Source organism: Rhamphochromis longiceps, linkage group LG3 (assembly GCF_057381845.1).
Source record: "Rhamphochromis longiceps isolate RC_006_pf linkage group LG3, R_longiceps_female_GT1.1, whole genome shotgun sequence".
Lineage (NCBI taxonomy): Eukaryota > Metazoa > Chordata > Actinopteri > Cichliformes > Cichlidae > Rhamphochromis > Rhamphochromis longiceps.
The window spans coordinates 53,806,279-53,815,595 of NC_140559.1; the positions used below are offsets into that span (position 1 = coordinate 53,806,279).

The following is a 9,317-nucleotide window of genomic DNA, read 5'->3' on the forward strand; positions in this document are numbered from 1 at the left end:
CTCTTGCTGTGGGTTAACCACTGCTGCCAACAAATACAACTGTGTGTTTGTATGTTCTTTGACAATAGTTAGTGACCATACTGTATTATGAAGACCGTGTGGAGGTAAAGTATGGGGGCACATACGAAACAAACACTAATCCAATTTATGTGCTACAAAAAAGGGGTAAGAATTTTAAATGGATAGGGTTGCACTATTCATTAAACTATCTGCCTTAAAATGTTACCATTTAGATGATCTCAGCACTGCAATGAAAATGTACAAAGCACTAAATAATCTACTTTTAAGCTGCTTTCAGAAGTTGTTTGAACTGTGGGAAAAGGCATGCTTATCAAAAGTGAGTGTCAGGACTAATACTAATAAAATATGTATGTCTGACAAGGCCGTAAATTTCAGTAGTTGTGATGAAAAAGAATGAAAAAAAAAAGTTTAAACCAAAATAAAATGAAAGTATAATTATCAATGACTATAAAAATAGATGATATAAATGTAACTATATATAAAAAGTGTCCTGTCTTTTAATGACGTGAGTGTTATAAATAGTTTTTTGAATGAATGCAAACAGGCAAACTGCCCACCTGATCACTGTCAGTGTCCTCATACATGCCCGGCATCACTCTCACATTCTTCTCTGCCATTTCTGACTTCCTTGTGCAATATTACAGTTCCTCCCTATCATAAGCTTTCTCCATAATCACCAAAGACAGAGTTCAAGTCTTTCTGGCATTCTCTATACTTCTCCATCAACACTCCAAAAGCAAACATTGTATCTGCTGTGCTCTTCCTTGGCATGAAGCCATATTGTCATTTATCCAAATGCCATGGTTTTTTATATTCAGTAACTTTTTGTCAGCTGATATAGTTTTCTTAAAATCAAAAAGAAAAAACAAATTTCAGATTATTATGCAGGTGTGGAGCAATGTGACAGGCACCACTTTAAATGAACATTCAGGACTTCATAATCTGAAGGTTTTAAACAAGTCTCAGACGGCTCAGTCAGCTTATCCTCTCAGTTTGAGCTGCTTCCACCTGGCTGGAGATACAAATTGGAATAATGTGGGACTAAAGGCTTTAAGAATTCCTTCGCTACTGAATGATGTAAATGAGAGACGGTATAGATGTGTTGTTGTTGTTGTTGTTGTTGTTTTTCTTGTGTCTGTTTGATGTTAGGCATTGTGTGCTTGTTTGCGCTTGGCTGTAATTGCCAAGTTACCCTTGGGGAGAAAAAGCTTATCTTCACCTTAACCTTCCTACAAATATGTTCAAAGATGACTTGACATTAATCACTTCTACAATTTTAAATGCATCTCTTTTAACAGGCTATCTACCAAAGGCTGGTGGCTGTAATAAACCCCAAATTAAAAAGCCTAATATACAGTTTTACTCTCTGCAGCTTCTCTTCTCCTGTTATCCCCCAAACCCCCATCCCCTTAGAGACTGTGCCTGCTCTCAAACAGGTATAAAACAAACTACAAATCGGCAAAAAACAACTTGAACATAAGAAATCATAAAGAAAGAATAATAGAGTATCCATGTCTGCACCAAGGTGTAAAACTGTGTGATCATATGCTCCTCACATACAAGGTTTTGAATAATCAGATCAGGTTGCAGCAGAGAGCAGCGAGCACTGCAAAGTGTCAGCAAGAACTGTGAAAATGACAACACAGACATTGTGAATAAAATAATATAAAAAGCTGAAAATGAGCACTCTGAGCCTTGTGAGATCCTTCAGGGTTCCCGGTGCTATTTAGCAGATGCTCACTTTCATTACTTACCAGGACACCTGAAATTATGCCAAGTCAAAATGTGTGTCATTAGTTCTGTCTGTTGTTGACACAACTACCAGAGCATGAAGAGAATGTAAATGTTTTTATTCTGTATTATTTTGCATTGACATTGTTTTCAAACAGGTAAAACAAATATTTTCAGAGACTATTTTAGTGCAAATTAAAGGGATGCAGCACTTGTAAATAAATACTTATGTATTTACAGTTCAGTGTGCTGCTCCCCAAAGTTTTCAATCAATGTCTTTATTGTTCTCAGTTTCTTTTCCATGGATGCAATTTCCTCATCAAGCTCTTCATTTGTGCCGTCTAGTTCAGCTTTGGTTTCTTCCAAGGAAACCTTAAGGCCCTCCATATCTGTGTCAGGATCTGTTTTACCAAGCAGTGCGTCAAATTTCTTGATCACTGCTATCATTGGGTCCATGAGAGCCAGATATTCATCTACCAGCTCTGAAGCTTTCAGCATGTCTGACTTGCACTCCTAATAGGAAAAAGAAAATCTTCATGGCACAAGATCAATAAATACACAACAAAGTCATGCTTCAAAGTCATGCATGATGTTATTCTTAATGCACACAAGGGACAAACTCAGTATATTTTATATGCAGTGAGAAACTTTTACTGACCATCAGTTCATCCATTTCCTGTTGTGCTTCCTTGTAACTTTCCTTGAGCACTTCCTGGATCTTAACAGGGAGCAGTGACATGTGGTTACAGTTTATAATGGCTGACAGAAACTTAGTTTCAGCAACAGACGTGATTGTGGTGACTCACAATCACGTGCATTAGATAAAAATAAAAGATTGGACTTAAAGCAAACATCAGTTTACCAGTTGGTTCTTGTTTGTCAGTGATGCTGAAAGGCAAATCAGACACAGCAGGGTGGACATGAGGAACAGGCCTTTGGTGATACTGAAAACAGCCACCCCTCTGCTTCTGGCCAAAACTGTTACTGCCATCACTGTTTGGAGTAAATAACGTGAATTTTTTACACTCTAAGAAAACAAATAGAATAGTTACAAAAAAGAAACAACATTTGAAAATTCCAGGGAATATATATTCTAATTGAAAAATGTACAATGTTAGCAATACACAAAAAATGGTAATAGAAATACTCGGTCGAATCTGCAACCGTCTGATTAGTGAAAAGTTCTAGAATAAACTATGATGTTGTAAATATTAGTTTTCAGCTTACCTGTGATGCAAATACAAGCTGATAAATGAAATGAAGAGATGGGACTTTACACAGTGCTTTTATGCAGACCTGCAGCCACCTCCCTGATGGCGCACCTCTGATATGTGTTTACATTGAGCACTTTCTGTTGTTTCACTTTCACAGAAATCTTCATGACGTATTAAACTAATTGCATCATTGTGTTACAATACCACCAATACACAGTCTGGGTTTCCAATAAGTACAGTTTTCAGTCAGTAATTTGTAATATGGTTATTTCAAACTTTCTCTAACAGTAATAATAAACCTATTAACTATCTATGTATATAGGTGCCTTTAAAAAAGAGATGAAGTTAAGAGTATATATAAAAAGAGAAAGTCAGACTTTTTCAGACCTAATAATGTATTTTTTGTAATTTGACAATTTAGAGAACGTTACTGTTCATGCTGGTTTTAGTAGACCTAGGATAGAAATATATAGTAGTTTTATTCCTATCAGTGCCTGAAGAGCAGAATGTTTTTTTCTTATCATCATGTAGATTAAGGTTTACACATGACCAATTTTGTGATTCACACTGAGGCACAAATATTGTGAATGTGAGAGAATATTGCTTTAATCCAGCAGCAGACGATACCTTTATGTGATAATCCAGTAGCCTTATCACCTGGCAGTGAGGCATAAACAGACATATTTCAAAAGCCTGAGCCTTATGTTTCAGAGTGGTGAGGAATGAGTATATATTAAATTAATGATATGAGTGTATAAATTGGTTAGCCTTCATCATGTGACTAATTGACTGGTGTGCTACACTTATGATATATGATATATTTTATCAGTGAGTAAGCATTGGACAAATCGTTGATTATTAAACAGCTTTATTTGCAGACAGGGTTTATTCTTCCTATACATTATTATTAACTGTCAGCTTTACTGATACTACTTAAGACAACAAATTATAACAATGTTATAATAATGAGAGTGAAAAACTTCACACTGAATCTGCACATTATGGAAGAGAAGCTTTATGAATACAGTGGAATCAGCGAAAGAGACAGACAATATGCTACAGTTCATCTTTATGCCCCTCTACACTGAAAAAAAGGGACTGGCCATCTCTTGGATTTATGTAAGCATCTTGCATGTATTTAACACAATTGCCTCATGTTTTAAAGATAAATGTAACTATATAGTGTAAAAACTACATGATATGCAGAAAGGGTGTATTAAATTGTTCATATCATGTTCAGGTGAAGTAAGTCAATAAGATAGCAACGTTAAATCTCGTGAAACCACGCGTGATTTCATCTCGCGGGCTTTGGATCGTGGTTTAAAAAATGCATCCATCTCAGTCAAGTCGAGCAGCCAACTCTACGTTTTTGGTATGTCTTGATTTTTTGAATTAATGTTTACCATATTTCAGCCAAATGTAGTTAAACGTCTAGAGTGTCGCCATGTAACATGCTAAAAAAGAGCCGTTAGCTTATTTGCTGTTTTATCTGTTGTCAAAGAATTGGCGCTTTTTCATTTGAATTTGTCTTTGGCACAAGAGCCGTAATATCACATTAAACCTAATTACGAGGCACTCATAACATAATTTGGTTTTCTGTGTGAATAGATTTGCCAACTGACTCTTCAGTTACATTGTGTATTTACTGCACCGTGGTGTTAGTGAGATTTTGGACATTGAACAGCTTTAGCTAATATCATCAGCGGCATTATGCTAGCTTACATCCCTACCCCTCCTGCCCTCACCTGCTGTCCTTTTGTTTTTGTTTTTGTTTTTTTTGCTGCACATTGAGAGACGACCTCTATTCTGCATTTCACCAGGAGTCAGCTGATGGATTGTGGGTTCAAGGTGTTATGGTAAGAAAGTATATACTATTTTCGCTTAAGGTTTCTGTAACTTAATTATAATAGGTTTTTTATAATTATTAGGTGCATGCATACTCACCCTATTAATACAACTGAGAAATCCAAAATCTGCCATAGGTTTAACCTGTATGTATTGTCAGAAAGGTGATTACTGGACTCACATTAATGCACACTTGAACTAAAATGAGGTTGTAACTTGTGGGTTCTTGGGTTGCAAATCAGAAACAAACATCTTTGGATTTTTTTAATCCCATAAGATCTGGAAACACAGTTTTTATTCAACAAAACATTACTGATTAACCAAGCACAGTGCCTGCTGTTATTTCAAAATAATTTTATGTCATTTTAGATGAAATGCAGCATTCCAGTGCATCCCAACCATGCCTTTACAGTCAAGGTTTCTGACGGAGCTGAGTTTCTCTCTGACAGTCTGCTGAAAGTGTTTGCAAAGTGATCGGGGGAACAGGGCACAAAGCTAAAGGATGTAGCTGCCATGATGACAGTAAGAACTTTAAAATTCTTTAACTACAAAGTGTATATGTATTGCATTAGGTCAGTAAAAGAGTTTTATGCTGCATCCATTGAAACAGTCAACTATTACCCGTGAGTACTGATTCCACCGAAAGGATGCCATAATTTTCGTTATGCATTTACTGGCCCACTGAGAAAAAATCTTTTTTTTAAAATATATGTTCTGGAAACTATATATCCATAAAGTTGATGTCAAACAGGAACTTTTGATATTTCTTTGTAGATGCTGGTGTTGCATGTTGACTGGTTTAAGTTTTTGTCTGGGATCATTTTCTTCTGTGCTACTGAAAAGTTCACAAATCTCTGTTTTCTTTGTTATAATACTTTAGGATGACATTAATGCTCGAAGGGAGTCTCATCAAAGTGCTCCGCATCTGTGTGAAAGACAATTGCAACATCTTAGTGCAGGAGTTCATGGTGTTTTATGAGTAGATTGTGGCTTTGCAACATTTAAAAATGCATTTAGTTATCCACTTGATCCTCATTGGACTGGTTAGGACCAGTAGTCCTCTTTAATAATTTGAAGTTCACATGAGGCCTGGTAGTGAACTCGGCCGCCCCCCCTTGAGGCCCCACCCCCCTATATTAGGGGTCACATCAGTGTGAAAAAACTTTAAATTTGTCATTCTAGTGAACAAAGGAAAATCCCACCAGTATTTACATTAGCTTTTGTTTGAAAAAAAAAAAAGACCAACTGACCAACAGCTAACCAAATTGTGGGGAAAGTCTAAATTCTAACATCTTCTGAGTGACATAACCTGGATTTCTGATGGGTTTTTGTTAGTCTTTCTAACAAAAACTAATGTAAAGCATTTGAAATTATTATGTTTTTCACTCTGTCTTAGAAACTCTGTTAGACCATGAATGGCAGCATGGCAGGCCACTCTTTGGCTATAGCTATTTACTATGTTGCTTGCATTGGTTTAAATTACTCTAACATTAGAACTGGTAGATTCAAAAGAGATGAGTTTAAAAGGGAATCTTAAAGAAATGTTTTGTGTTTAACCAGGACTTGACTGAGGCCACTGCACGGATTGAGAAAACCACAATGAACATCTGTCTCCAGAGGATGCACCAGGCAATGACTTTTCTGATGTTGGCATCATCATCGAGGGTATAGTAGTTCTTCAAGATCTGGATAACGTGACCTTTGCAGTAGCCATGCTGTTTGGACCTTTTTTATTCCTTCAACATGAGTTACCCATCACAACTCTGCTACACTTTTGAGGTGATTCAAAGGGTGGTAATGGAGTTGGATGCAACTCAGCTCTCAAGAAAAGCTCACAACTAAGACAAAACTACTCCTGCAAGGAAAGCTCACTGTTATGCATGCAAGCTGATCAGCTCTAGGTGAGAGGACATTTAAATCTCACACTTGTTCTGCTGCATTTTTGAAGCTCAATTCCAGGAACAGATCGCAGGGTTCATTTTTATATACTCTGCAACTGCCATGAGGACGAGCCGTTTTTTGTTGTTTGTTTTTCCTTTTGCTCTGTACAGCATTTTGGCAGCATTTTTAAATTTCTCTTTGTATTTTTTCTTTCTTTTACTAGTGAAGAGATGTAGCGTGAACAGTTATGCAGTCTAAATATCCCATATGGGTCGTGTGAAATGGTATTTTCAGTTTCATTCAGTTGAAGTAAAGAACGTTGAATATTTCTAAGTGTGCTGTTTTGAACCAAGATGTCACAGTATGATCAGTGCTGTAATTTTTGACAGTCACTGTATCAATGTTATTTTTGCATCTCTTGAATAAAGGTTTTGACCTGCAAGTGCTAATTTCTTTAGTTATTGGGGTAAAATGGGAGGTGTTAATAGGAAGGTGTTTGCCAATTCAGTAACCTAATTTAATGTTAATGGAAACTAACATTACCTCAAATTGTTTAGTTATAATTGTTGTTTAACTGAATCTTGATGTCAGAGGCCTTAAATAGAATGTTTTGATTTGTTCTTTCCCAACATTTTTCAAAAGAAACAGTCTAATTTCTTTGCTGTGATTGATTCCAGAGAACACGGAAGAACTGACATTATTTAACTGTTGATTTATGTAGATTCAGTGGAGGAGTAATGTCAGTTTAATTCTTTACCTACTGTCAATGCAGTGAAATTAGACATGTTGTTTTTAAAGGTTACTGGTGGATGCCAGCAACCATCTTGGAAGAGAACAATACAATCTGTTATAAGGCCTCCATTTGAAAATTGTGTATTTGATGCTAGAATATAATAGCAAAATGTAATTTGAAGATAACATGTAGCATTTAAGTGACCAAGTAGTATTGGGTAAAAGTTATTGAATGGTGTTGGGATAAAGTGAGAAAATTGTGAAGGATTAAAATATTTCAAGAGCTCAAATTACTTCATCAAAACATGTTTAAGTCACATTTTATCAACACAAATTGCACAGGTTTATTGAACATGAATAAATTGTGTTAATTTAACTCAATTGTTTAAGTTGCTGCCAAAGCAAAACATCTGTGTGCAACAAATGTCCACCATTGAATTAAGTAAATCCAACAACATATTTTTTTCAGTGTAGTAATACTAACCACTTCATAATTCCACTTAGTTTCTCTTCATTGTCCTTGAGTTCTGCAGCTTTTAACTCAAGGTATTTGCCTTTGTACTTCTTGGTAGCATCCATGAGCTTCTTTAGGTCATCCATGAAATGCCGCAATGGCGTGAGCAGTTTAAACTCTTCCACTGTATTTCTCATTTTAAATAGGTGGTCTATTAAGCGCGTAGCATCATCATAGATTAGTGGAGTATAAATTCTATCTAGCTTGTTTTCAGCCTGACAAAAAAAACCCAAAGCAAAATCAATACATATATCCTTTTTATATCATTTATATATCAAAGATATAAAAAGATACATTGATGGATTTTATTTATAGTTATTTGTTTTTTTTGGCTTTGCTAATTCCATAACATTAGAAAGATTTATATTAGCAGTGACAGACTCTCATCCATAACATGAACATTGACACTGACCTTCTTTCTCAGTACTTCTTCCTGTAGTTTCTCAACATTTTCTCTCAGTTCCTCCTGTATATTCAGAGGGAATGTCAACAAACATGTGAAGCATGTGATTATGCCAAAATGGAAACAAAAACAGTCATTTTGCTTGGGTGGTCTGTGACCCAATACAAAAACAATGCAATTTTAAAAAAACAAAACTAATCAATAATTTTACCAGTTGATCCTCATCTATCAGTGAATTTGAAAGGTTAGCTGGATACAGCAGAGTGAAAATGATGAATAAGCCTTTGGTGACTGTGATCCCACTCACTTCTTTGCTTCTAGGCAAACCTGCTGCTGCCATCACTGTTCTGAAACAACAACAGAGAGCAAACTTACAAAGTAAACTTTTTCTTACTATGAGTCACGATATTAGAATACAATTTGACAACAAAATCTTTTCTTAATACAGCGTCACAGATCATACCTGGTATTGGAAGGAGAAGCGATGAATGACAAAATAATTGGATGATACACCACACATACGTTATATAAGACCTGGTGTTACCTCCTCTATGACACGGCTCACTTATGGGTGGGAAGGTCTGTGGGTGTATCCAGCTATATTTGTATTTACTTTTTTTGTGCATAATTATTTGTTCTTGTAATTTTATTAATTCAATATGAGTACAGTGAGCCAGTGAAACACAAACAAAATACTACAATAAGTTCTAAAAGTAAAAGAGAAAAAGCAGGTGGGTATCCTTTATGTTCACATACTTGAACTGTCACATTGTAACAACAAATATTGACACTGTCATAGTTAGCCACATGATGTTTTTTTTTCCGTTTGAACAGAGTTTAAATGATCAAACAGACAAAGTGTAGCTGCGTAAGGGCCACAGACGCCTACACAGAAACCTCCATAGATTTTGAAATTTTAAAGGTACAGTCAGTTTTTTTGTAAGTTATGAAAACAAAGTGTCTAATTAAGTTTTCA

General features: G+C 35.7%; 1 long non-coding RNA gene across 1 annotated transcript; it reads left to right on the forward strand.

Annotated features, from left to right (window-relative positions):
- The first annotated feature begins 4,059 nt into the window (after window positions 1-4,059).
- Window positions 4,060-5,755, forward strand: LOC146675282 (uncharacterized). The gene is made up of 3 exons (XR_014910656.1): window positions 4,060-4,822; window positions 5,181-5,333; window positions 5,692-5,755. It is a non-coding gene; the product is annotated as an uncharacterized LOC146675282 (long non-coding RNA).
- The last annotated feature ends 3,562 nt before the right edge of the window (window positions 5,756-9,317 follow it).